Below are 12740 nucleotides of genomic sequence, written 5' to 3'. Positions count from 1 at the left end.
CCTGTCTGCCTGTGCAATTGTATTTGTAGTACGGTCTCCCAAACCTGCAAAAGAAAAGGGGTGCAGATTGTGATTCTATTTACCCAGCAACCCCCAACCCAACGAGGAACATACACAGAATTACCTTGTCTTTGTGGGTACTCGCACCTGACCACTCCTATCCAAATACCTTACAGACTGGAAACCTGCAACTGAAGACAAGATAGTCAGCAAACGCTTGAAGAATCACAAACTATGAATGGGACCGGTCTAGAGACCCCAATAGAAAGAAATACCAAACAATTACCTAGGGTTCCAGTCTAGGACAAACAGGCGTGTGCCAATGTGTTTCATTATTAGTATGATGTAAACAGTACAAGAGTAATTCGAAAAAAATAAACACATGGGCACACAAAAACAAACTCTAATTACTAATGAATTTAGTATTTTATATTGGAAGAGTTTGCCAAAAACGGGAACATGTAGTGGGAAGGTTGGTGCTGCATCTCGGTGATTAACTTTTAAATAGTTCGTTTTCTTTCACAGTACAAGGCTCCTAAGTGCAGTGAGTGGCCTCTCCCCCCAAGAAAACTAGGAATCAATGGTGCATTCTACAACACATGTATCATTATATATTGACTGTTATTAGCTTTTAAGGAATAGTAAATGACAATCTTACAATGCACCAGCATACAACAATCTTTTTTGGGATTCCTCAATGATTCCCTTAATATCACCCTTCAACGGTGCCTCTCATTCCTGTCACATGTATTTCATTTGTTTTATAGCATCTCCCATACCAGTGGTTCCCAAACTTTTCACTCCTGGTGGGCACACAAAAATATGTGCAGCAGGTGCCTTTAGATGTTTTAAAATGAAGCACAGGGCGCGCGCCTTAAAGGGAACGTAGGTCAGGACTCCGCCCGCCAGGTTACTCACGCTTGCCTACTGCTAAGATGCCAGCCTTCGGCTTCTTAAGGACTTCCAGTGTATCTTCTGTCTCAAGCAACCATTCAACCATTCAAATGACAGTGTTCAGAGCGACAGCACCGAGGCCATCAAGAGTGAGTAGAGAATTTCGATATGTCTACAATGCTACAATGTCGTCATAGATGTTAACATTTACAAAAGATAATGCATTTTTAGCCCCTTCCATTCTTCTTGTCTTCTGTTCAAAAAGAATAAAGCAGAAGGCCACTCGACCAGAGTAGAATGAAATATTGACTCTTCAAGAGGCTTAAAATGTTAAACATGTCTAGAAATTTTCATTAGACTAAAACCATTTCAGTATGGCACAGCGGCGTAGCTAGGGGGGGGCGGTGGGGGCGGACCGCCCCAGGCGGCACTATTTAGGAGGCGGCGGCCGCGCGGCACTGGTGGCCCGTTACGACGGCCTTTATCATTTATTTGGGGACACTCACTGACACTACTGTCAGTGTCCCCAAATAAATTATAAAGGCCGCCGCAACGGAAAACGGCGTGAGGCTTAACGGAGGGAAGAAAAGCAACCTGCGCGCGAGTAGGAGAGGAAGTGGCAATTTTGAGAAGAATCCAGGACATTTGGAAAACGCACACGAACGCCAGGGATTAAAGGGCGCGCGATAATGGATTAGTGAGCACGGACGGCTCAAAAGCAAGCGCGATAAACTCAGTTTGGGTGTGACAGAGCTCGTGGTGCAACTTTGAAAAAGGGCCTGCTGGATGGGTATGGGACAGTAAACTCATACTGGTGCACAGTACAGTGCTCGCTGGTTCGGACAGGCAGAATAAAACTGTGACTGTGGAAGAGGGCACAAAACCAGTCTGGGACGGCAGAAGCGGTGCAGTGCGACGAAGCTGCTGTACAAAACCGGTTGATGGAGAAGTGCACCACACTCGCTGTAATGATGCACAGCTCTGGCGGATGGGCTGGCACAGTCGTGTCTGCACACTTCTGGCTCGTTTGAAGCTGCGCAATACCCCCTGCTGGGGATGTTGGGCAATAGTGTCTAAATGCATGATGTTGTCTCATAAGCAGGGACATGGCTACCATTTGGTGCAGCAGGTTCAGTGGCACCTGAGCCATTTAAACCATAACAATGGCGTATTTCATGAACCCCAACAGTTAAAGAGGCCATGCCCCTTGCTTTTACCAGGGCCCAGGATATCCTTGCTACGCTACTGCTCCTAAGAGAAGGGCACCATACTCAATGCTGAGGAAGCTGCACAATTCGAACTGAAAGGGGTTTGACAGAGACCGCTACACTGTAATAGCAAACCCTCTCAGGGTCATTGTCAGCCAGTACCTCTCGTCTGGCACTTTTCAAGCTGACAATCTCCCATTAGTTGCGCTCTACAAATATCGCATACGATACAACGGGCCACCAGTGCCGCTCTGCGTGCGTGCGGCCCCTTTTTTGAAGTGCACGGACATAACTGCTGCCTGCGGCGCACGCACGCACCACCACCTAGCGTGTGGTCGTGCGCGCGCTGCGACCGAGGTGACGTCAGAGGCCCTCTGAATTTCGGGGAACAGGGGAAATCATCAACAGAGAGAATGGATGACTCTGTCTCAGGGTCATCCGGGGAGCAGACTGTAGTTACAACATCAAACTTTCCACCGCATTAGCTCGCGCGCTCACCTCGCTTCGCGGGGGGGGGGATACAAATAGTGCTCACGGACTCAAGCCATCTTTTCATGCTTTCTAAGAAAGGAGTCGGAGAAAAGCCTTCTCAATCACCAGGAAAGTGGAGGTATATATTATTCCGAGAAGTGGCACGGGGGAGCAATTATTTTGTTCTAGGGTACATAGCTGGAAGGGGGGTGCACAGAGGTTATAAATGTTGTTTGCATTACTGGACCAATAAGGCTTACTCATCCTATCTCTTCCTCTTTTGCCCCCCACCCCTCCCCCAGTTTCCCTCGTCCAGATCTTTCACTCACGGCTGCAAGGCTGCGGTGTATTGTGGAAAATCTCAGTCAGTCCTAACTTCATTTCAGGTCAATTGGTTGTTCGTAGGTTTTGGGACGCACATACTGGGGGTGAGCAAAGTATTTTTTACCCTGACAAAGTTTCTGATTTTTTCACTTCGGATTTTTTTTTGTACATTGTTAGATTATGCACATTGTTTTGCAAGTTAATGTACCTATCCCAGCTAAGCCAAAAAAAGTGCGACTAAATTCTCCCTCCACGGGTACTTTTTGAGTACATTTTCTATGCACAGCATCATTAAACAACAGAAGAAAGTATAGGTCCTCGATTTCTTGTGCCTGTACTTTTGTTGGTAATACCAAATGTGGTACATTTCACTACCACAGTGTGCAATATTTACCAGGTGCGGTTTTACCTACCTATCTTGAGGTTTGACAGTCAGAGTGAGTTACAATATATAGCATTGGTGTTAGTACACATATTTACTGAATATTTTTCTTTTTTTCCTATTTTCCTTTATTTTTTGGGATTTCTTGTTGCTAAAAAGCCCAGAAACACAATTGATTATGTGGTAATTACTGCAAAGCTTGGGTTCTCAATTTAGGTGGAAACCTCCATTTAAGCTTGAACCAGGATTTACATGACAATCAGAATTGGGCCCAGTTTTCTGCAATTACATTTTGACAAAAGATTCAATCTCTGGAATGAGCTTTTAATCAAAGGCATGCCTCCTGGGGATTGTGAAAATATTCTAAGAAAGTGGTGTTAATTGTGAAAATAAAGGCCTCTGTGGCTGCATCACTCAGAGACATTGCCCAAGGAAACCTAACACACCTGGTGGCAATTCAATTTGCTAAATGGATTTAGAAAACAACCAGGCTCATAATATGTGCTAGGAGAAGGAAACAGGTCTGTTCATACTACAGTATATTATCATCATGGTTTTCGGATCCCAGTTGCACTTCCCTACATTGCAAGCCGCACAGAATGCCAAAAAATTGGCCCAAATCACAGCAAAAAAAGTTAGATCTTCACTTGCAGTAGTACCACAAACAAGGGCAGATTTACCACTTTTGGGAATACAGAAACATTCTCAGTGTTATGACTTGAAAGTTGTGCCTGGCGAACGTTTCCAGGTATCCTACGGTGAACATCATGTTACATGTTTGCGGGGCTCCCATTTCCCAAATCATAATTCTACACCATGTACAATTACACACTGTCGAAATGCAGCAAGCATGTTGAAATTAGGCCTGGGCAGAATTATTAATTCTGCAAGCGGAATTGGAGGAATTTGGTAATTTCGAGTTAGTCTTGTAACGTGGAATTACTTATAAATGGCATCGCTCCACCGGCAGAATTAATCTGCAGTAAATTCTAAAGAGGGAGCAGTCCATCTAAATTTAAAAATCACTACAGATGAAAGTTTAATCTGCAGTGTTTTAAAAAAAAAAAATTTAGAGGGACTGCGCCCTCTTGAGGCCCTGTGTAGAAACCACTGCAGAGCATACCCCACAGCACCCTTACATACTCTGCAGTAAATACTCTAGATTATGTAAGGGCAGCAAGGGGTATGCACTGCAAAGTGATATGCAGTGGTTTCTAAAGTTTAGTATGCCGTTACATACTCTGCAGTAATCACTGCAGAGTATGTATGGGCGGCGAGTGGTGTTTGGCCGTGCTATTTTGTTATCGCATAATGCATCCATTTTTGGATACAAGGGTGCATTTTGCACTAAAAAATAGCACCAAATGTCCACTCTGCCCCGTCGTGGAATCTCACAGAATTTTTATGTAATTCCGCAGAATCAAATTGTGCCAATTCCACCCATCCCTAGTTGAAATTATCTTTGTGAATTGAGGTTGTAGGCTGCTAATGAAAAATGTTTTAGGTTCTGTCATTATCCAAGTGTAACTTTCTGTCAAATGTTCCCTTTGCTCATGATAGGCCCAGGCAGTCTGGAAGCAATTGTCACAGTAGGTAAACCTGGCAATCAGTGACCTCAAAAGATTTTTCTTTATGTTTGTTTCAATTAGAATTTTTCATTGAACTTGGCACCCCTTAATTTGTCACCTCAAGTGGCTGCTAGCTGTCTCTGTGGAAAGGCACTCCGGAATTTGGGAGTATTTAGAATAAAATTACCTTCTGGCCCTGAGAGGTATGTATGTGCAAATGTATTTGGTAACTGTATAGTGCAAATCTAACCAAAAGGCAGTGGAGAACTATGAAGGCTAAAAATAAAAATACAATCAGCAAGTGATTAGAGAGGTAGCGGGGTTCTGGGTGCAGAAGTGCACTGTCACTCTATTGTGATGTAATGTTCTTTAAAGAGGAGTGTGTTAGACGATTTCCGATACTAGAGCATGAGTGGGTCATTCCTGATGGAAATGGCGATGTTGTTCAAAATCCTGGATACATAGATGAAGGCTTGTTGCCTTGTTTTCTTGTTTTTCATACTCCTTTGCATCCATTTTGATGGTATCTGACTGAGTATGTGCATAGAGCCAGCAGAGATGGCGAACTATGCAAGGGTGCTGGCTACCACAGCTTTGTAAATGATGCAGCTGGTTTTGAAGATGGTGCAGGCTGACAATGGAGTTCCATTAGGATGAGGGAGTGATGTGAACAGAATTCTTCAGGCCCTGGATGAGGCATTATGCTGCATGTAGGATGCCCTTAAAGGGGTGCAGTAGGCAGTCTGGGAGGCCACGGAGCAGGGCATAGGGACCATCCTGGTGCAAGACTGTGAGAGCTCGAACAGCAGTTCCAGGTTGAATCCAAGTGGCTTGGAGATGGGTAGAATTTGGGATTTGAAGCCATCAAGGTTCATATCACTGAGCAAGATTTTCGCTGCTTGTTTCTTGCTGTTCTTGGCAAATAAAAGGAATTCAGTCTTGGTGGGTGTAGGAAGGTGGATATCTGACTATGGTTACCCCCAAATTTTTGCCTAGTGTCTAGCTGGTTTTTCGACTTAGTTGGCCTGAGATCCTGCCATTCAGGCTCTCAGGCTATCTGCTCTCTCTGTAAAATGGACTCCATGTACCCTAGGTACATACCCAATTGGTTGGATCACCCTGTCAGCCCCTGTACCAGTGTACACTAGGTACCCAGGGCATTGGTGTACCCAAGGCCTGCCAGGGGCTGCAGCATGTATTATGCCACCCCAGGCTTGGCCTAACAATCTGACACAACTGGCTGATCACTCAGCTGGGGTAAGTTGGTGTAATCACCTCTTACTTAGGTGTAGTATACCTATACCTAACCTTAAATGGGACACCTGGTAACCTCTAAGTCACTCCTATGGCAGGCCTTAACAATCCTGAAGGCAGAGTGCTTGGTTCCATGTGAGATGGTGCTCTGGCATGAGCTGAGCCTGTCTGCAGTGGTCGGAACAACTTCCTTCTGCTGTTTCCAGATATCGTCATACCATATACTCTTAAGTGCATTATGAACCTCGCGGTTAAATGCTATCTTTGGTTTGGCTTTATCAAAACATGTCGAGTAAGGTGTCATACGAATTGGAATACTAACCCCTCGCCAATTCTGGCGACGGGGTTAGCATTCCACCCTTCTAGAGGGACACGACATGTACAGTACCTGAAACCCGGGTAAAATCAGACATAGCCTCAGCTCCACAAAATGGATGCTGCCACCACAGACACAAGTCTGCCCTCCTGCTGCTGGGAGTCCTTCCAGCTTGGGAGGTGTGGACAAAGGGTTTCCTGCCAGGGGAGGTGCGTGCACCACCCCAGACAGGATTTTGTGTATTGGTCAGGTAGGGCTTGAAAGAAACCAGACATGCCTGTGGCTCACAAGGAGCCTCGGTGCATATGCCAGTTCAAACCGGTCCTGGGGCACACCAGTCCCGGGCCTGGGGCGAGCTGGACAAAGGATTGGGGGTGTAACCACCCCCCTTCCTGGTCCCACCCATAGGGAGGGACCTAGCAGGTAGTCCGGCCCCTAGAATCCGAATAAAGGTAGGAGCTGTGTCCTAAGACTTCAGACATCCTGGAATCAACTTGAAACTAAGAAGAAGACGGGAACTTCGACATTCTGCTGCACAGAAGACTGAAGAAAATCTCCCCTGTGGTCAGGGAGTGACCACCTTGCTAACGCAAGCACCATCCAGCGAATCACCGTCTGCTTTGCCGCCGCCTCCCGCCGGAGCCCGAGCCCAGAGACTGACAAGACCTGGACCTCCAGACCTCTCACCGCCCGATCCACAGTCCCTGCAAAGAGGAGACCCGTGGAGGCACCGAGACACGTGGAGCCAGCCATCTTGGAACGACTACGACAAGCTGACCAGTGCAACAACCGAGGCTCCCTCCAAGTTGTGCTTTGGGTCCTGAGAAGCCCAACCCTCGAGCAGCATCTGCACCAAAGGTGAGCCCTCCAGCATCTCCACGATCTGCGTGGGGCCCTTCTGCATTTTGCCACTCGACGCGCCTAACCGGTTGCTGGCCCGCTGGCTAGTGGCCATCTTGGCGACGAAATCTACGACAAACACCGCTGGTCTGGTTGCTCCAGACTGGCCCTTGCTCCCCTCCAAAGGAGCAATCCCTCTGACCTTGCTGGTCAGAACCAACAGCTGATTTCCGATTCCTCCTACAATTGCTTTTGCCAAGGCTTGTTTGCTTCGATCAAGTCGCCGACACCGCCGACAGCGAGAGCCTGCGTGGGACAGCTCGTGAGCCGACTCCTGGACGTCGTCGACCTTCAGGGACCACGTGGCTGCGGAGACAAGCTACCCCTCATCACCTGTTTGCACCCGACATCGCCTGGTACCCACCTGGTGCCACGCTGGTCACTGGCTAGTGACTGTGAACACTGTCCCCTCTGCTTACAGGTCTTCAACATCTCCGATCCACTCTTGGATCCACTGCATCTCTTCCCGACCGACCGCCTGCAGCATCTTTGTCCCAGGCTCAACGGAACAGATAGAAGAAACCCGACGCACTTTGAGGCCTATGCACCCGCTTCCTGTGGGTGAGGTAAAGCTGGTACTCCGGTGCCCATGTGTAGTAATACATCTCTAGTGCCTGTGTTCCAAATCTTAAGTTCCTAGGTCATCCGGAAGATTCCTTTTGCAGTAACTTTGTACTTTTTACGCACCCATTGAAACCTATGGGAGCCCGCGTGTGACTATTTGCTCTGCACACGCCACCCGTGGACCTCCTGGTCACTAACTGACGTTAGCTCCTCGTAGGCCCAGCGATTCTAGAGGCCCTAGGCCTTTTCCCTTTTCTGTTCGTGGTACTTATACCACTATTTTAGTATATGGTTCGAGTGGCCACCAGGGCCTATCCATATAAAGTGCAACTTCTGTGTATTCTGTGATAATCTTGTTTGACGATTTGTGCTCCTGTGCTCATAAAGAGACTAGGGGTTACTTTGAGAAATAAATACATATATATTTTGAATATATATCTGTGTGGTGTCCTTTCATTGGTATAAAAGGGGGTTACTATTGGTAAAACAGCTTGCTTAACACGCATCACGAGTTTAGCCTCAAAGACTGCTTAGCCTACGCTACCACTAGGGCAGCTAGTCCAAAAAGGTTGACTTACAACCACACCATAAGGGTTGCTTGGCATGGTACAAGGTGGTCACTAGAACTAGTGAACAGCATATACCAGGCCAACTTCTCACATTGGTGAGCAGCGGTTGGATTTGAGCTTGCTGTGTTTTACCATTGTAATCTCTTGGTTACCAATTGAAAGATCACATAGGTACCTGTAGGTACATATAAAACAAGATTAGATATACATAAGTTCTACTGAACTTAGTTGTTGTAGAGCAAAGGGAGTAGCACACCCTGACTACAACTACTAGATAGGTTTAGTAGGTAAACCCAAGTGTAGGTAGATTGCAACACATCCACCCCCACTTAAGAGCAATGGCCGGGGCAGAGGGGTCCACTGTACCCATCTCTGTCGAGAGTGACCCCCAGAGGGCACCAACCAGCTTTGCTACCCTTAATCAGAATGAGCTCAGGCATTTGGCAACTCTTAGAGGCCTTAAACAGCCCAAGAACCCAAACTCTGCTGAGCTCAGAGAGCTCTTACAGAATGATGAGAATCAGAGAGCACTCAAGAAAGCTTCCCAGTTAGCCCCCTTAGGGACAGGAACAGGAGGCCCCCCTTCTGAAGATGCCACTGAAGTACCCCTTCCCAATAGTCACCCCTTAGATGGGATGCCTACCACAGAGGAAGAAAGTGAAAAGGATACTGACAGTAGTGAGGATGAAGGGAGAACTAGCCCAGTGCCAAGTATTATACTTGGCCCAGCTAAACCAAGGCTATTGGGGACTGACAGTGGGTTCAACCCACTGGATCTCCCCAGTGGACTTAACACAGGGCTTGGAAGGCAAAGGAATCGCTCAGGTGACTCCAATGCTTCCCATGGCTCTAGAGGCTCTCAAGGTCACTCCAGAAGGAGACTGACCACCCCTCAGAGGAGGGAACATGAGGCCAGAATGCAGGAAGCCCAGCTGAGGATCAGGAAGCAGGAGCTAGAAGTAGCCCTGATGGAAGAAAAACTGAGCAAGGCTAGGCAGCATAGAGAGAGTGGGTCTATACCCACTGGTGGCAGCAATGTCCCTAGGGACAAAGATAGGGTCTTTGACAATAGGAACCTGTCCAAGATTGTGCCCCCCTACAAAAGTGGGGATGACATCCACAAATGGATGACTGCTCTTGAGAGAGCCTGCAAAGTGCAGCAGGTTCCTGAAGACCAGTGGGCAGCAATCTTATGGCTCTCCTTTGAGGGGAGAGGCAGAGATAGACTCCTCACTGTTAGAGAAGAGGATGTCAGAAATTACAGAGTCCTGAAGAGTGTCCTAGTTGATGGGTTAGGCTTAACCACTGAACAGTACAGGTTAATGTTCAGAGACACCCAGAAGACACAGACTCAGGACTGGTCTGAATATGTGGAATGTGCCACTAAGGCTTTGGAGGGTTGGTTGCTGGGAAGTAAGGTGTCTGATTATACAGGATTGTACAATTTGATGATGAGAGAGCAGATTTTAAGTAATTGTCAAAACCAGCTTCTCCATCAACACCTGGTAGACTCAGATTTGACCTCTCCCCAAGAATTGGGAAAGAGGGCAGATAAATGGGTCAGGACCAGGATCAGGCCTAAAAACCAGGGTGGTGACCAAAAGAAAGATACCACCAAGCCTCAAGAGAAGGGTGGGGATAAAGAAAAAGAGAAACCTTCCTCAGGGCCCAAAAACTCCACACAGGGTGGTGGGTCCCAAGCTCCCTCCTCTACCACAGCTAAAAAGCCCTACTGCCATGAGTGTAAAACTCCTGGGCATTGGAAAACTGACAGCGGTTGCCCAAGGGCTAAAAACAAAACTGTTCCTCCAATTACTCCTGTCACACCACCTATTACTGTCAGCAGTAATCCCCCAGGTGGTGGGAGTGCCCCCAGAAATCTGGGTGGGTTTACTTGGGGGACCCTGGCTTAGCCAATTCCCCTACAGCAACCACTCTTGTCTGTGATGGTGGCATGGGGTTTGCCAACTTCACTGCCTGTCCCAACACTTTGGGTAGGTACAGACAGGAGCCCTACATCAATGGTACAAAAGCTGAGGCCTACAGAGACACTGGGGCTAGCATCACAATGGTGGCCCATTGGCTAGTTCCCTCTGAGCAGCTTTTGCCCGGTTTCTCCTACCAGGTGACTAACATTGATGGCAAACAGAACAGTCATCCCATGGCAGAGGTATGTCTCAGCTGGGGAGGGGTCACTGGCCCTAAAAGGGTAGCAGTGTCCCCAACCTTGCCTGTAGACTGCTTACTGGGGAATGACTTAGAACTCTCAGCTTGGGCTGGAGTTGAACAAGACACCCATTCTAAAATGGTAGGCCTTTCACAAAAGGGTAGGGGGGTTGTGCCATTCACAACCCCTGTCCAAATAGATTTCCTCCCTGAAAAGGTTGGAAGGGCAGTGGTAGCCACAGCCCAGGCACAGACAGACTTCCCTGTAGGGACTGGCAGAGCTGTGACAGTCACAGCTCAAACACAAACTGAGTGCCCCCCTGAAAAGGTTGGCAAGGCTGTAATGGTCTCAGCCTATACTCAGACTGACATAGGTGTAGTGAAGCCTGAAACAATGGATCACTCCACACAAACTGAGAGTAGTGGGGAGGAAGAAAAGTCTCCCTCTCCCCAGACATTAGGAAAAGGTCAGCCTCCTCAGGGATCTGACCTCACCCCTTGTGAAGGAACTGCCCCAGAGGTAGCCAGGCCTGGCCTGGCAGAGCCTCTGATGTCAGTGGCCCCTTCCAAGGTGGGATCCAGTCTGGTGCAGGTAGCCTGCCTCTCTCTACCCTGCCTCAGTCAGCCCAGGGCTGCAGAGGTCAGGGAGGCCAGTGGACCCCCAGAGGGCCCCTGTCCACAAGAACCCCCCCATCAAAAGAATGAGGATTGCCTGGCTAGTAGCCCTAGTCAGGTGATGGGTAAAAACATTCCTGAGGGATCTCCTTTACAGGTAGTTAGGGACCTCCCCCAGGGGGATTCTGTTGGGCACAGGCAAACATGGGACCTTAGGGCCCCAAACCTGACCTGTCCCTCCAGTAAGCCCACAAAAGGGACCCAGCCTCCAGCTTTAGGTAGCCAGAGGCTGACCCTGAGAGCACAGTGCAACTCAGTTAAAGAAAGAAAGGCATCCATGGTGGAGGATGATTGGAGGAAGCTGAGGCCTCACTTTGAGGACACTCACTTCAGTACTCCATCTCAACACCAGCCTTTTACTTTGCCAAGACACACCACAGGTAGAGATTCCCTATGGTGGAGACCCTCTGATACCCTTAGGGTGAGGGATTGCTTAGTGGACCATGAGACAGGGGGTAACCATGCCAGTGCTGGTTCCTCCTTATATGGCCACTTGGGCAATATAGGCTTACCTGGTCAAGGTCAGCCTTATCTCCCTTCGTTTGGGGGGGGGTTGTGTAGGAAGGTGGATATCTGACTATGGTTACCCCCAAATTTTTGCCTAGTGTCTAGCTGGTTTTTCGACTTAGTTGGCCTGAGATCCTGCCATTCAGGCTCTCAGGCTATCTGCTCTCTCTGTAAAATGGACTCCATGTACCCTAGGTACATACCCAATTGGTTGGATCACCCTGTCAGCCCCTGTACCAGTGTACACTAGGTACCCAGGGCATTGGTGTACCCAAGGCCTGCCAGGGGCTGCAGCATGTATTATGCCACCCCAGGCTTGGCCTAACAATCTGACACAACTGGCTGATCACTCAGCTGGGGTAAGTTGGTGTAATCACCTCTTACTTAGGTGTAGTATACCTATACCTAACCTTAAATGGGACACCTGGTAACCTCTAAGTCACTCCTATGGCAGGCCTTAACAATCCTGAAGGCAGAGTGCTTGGTTCCATGTGAGATGGTGCTCTGGCATGAGCTGAGCCTGTCTGCAGTGGTCGGAACAACTTCCTTCTGCTGTTTCCAGATATCGTCATACCATATACTCTTAAGTGCATTATGAACCTCGCGGTTAAATGCTATCTTTGGTTTGGCTTTATCAAAACATGTCGAGTAAGGTGTCATACGAATTGGAATACTAACCCCTCGCCAATTCTGGCGACGGGGTTAGCATTCCACCCTTCTAGAGGGACACGACATGTACAGTACCTGAAACCCGGGTAAAATCAGACATAGCCTCAGCTCCACAAAATGGATGCTGCCACCACAGACACAAGTCTGCCCTCCTGCTGCTGGGAGTCCTTCCAGCTTGGGAGGTGTGGACAAAGGGTTTCCTGCCAGGGGAGGTGCGTGCACCACCCCAGACAGGATTTTGTGTATTGGTCAGGTAGGGCTTGAAAGAAACCA

This window comes from Triturus cristatus, chromosome 7 (genome assembly GCF_964204655.1).
Source record: "Triturus cristatus chromosome 7, aTriCri1.1, whole genome shotgun sequence".
NCBI classification, from domain to species: Eukaryota; Metazoa; Chordata; class Amphibia; order Caudata; family Salamandridae; genus Triturus; species Triturus cristatus.
The sequence above is the reverse complement of the archived record's forward strand: the minus strand, read 5'-3'. Positions refer to the sequence as shown.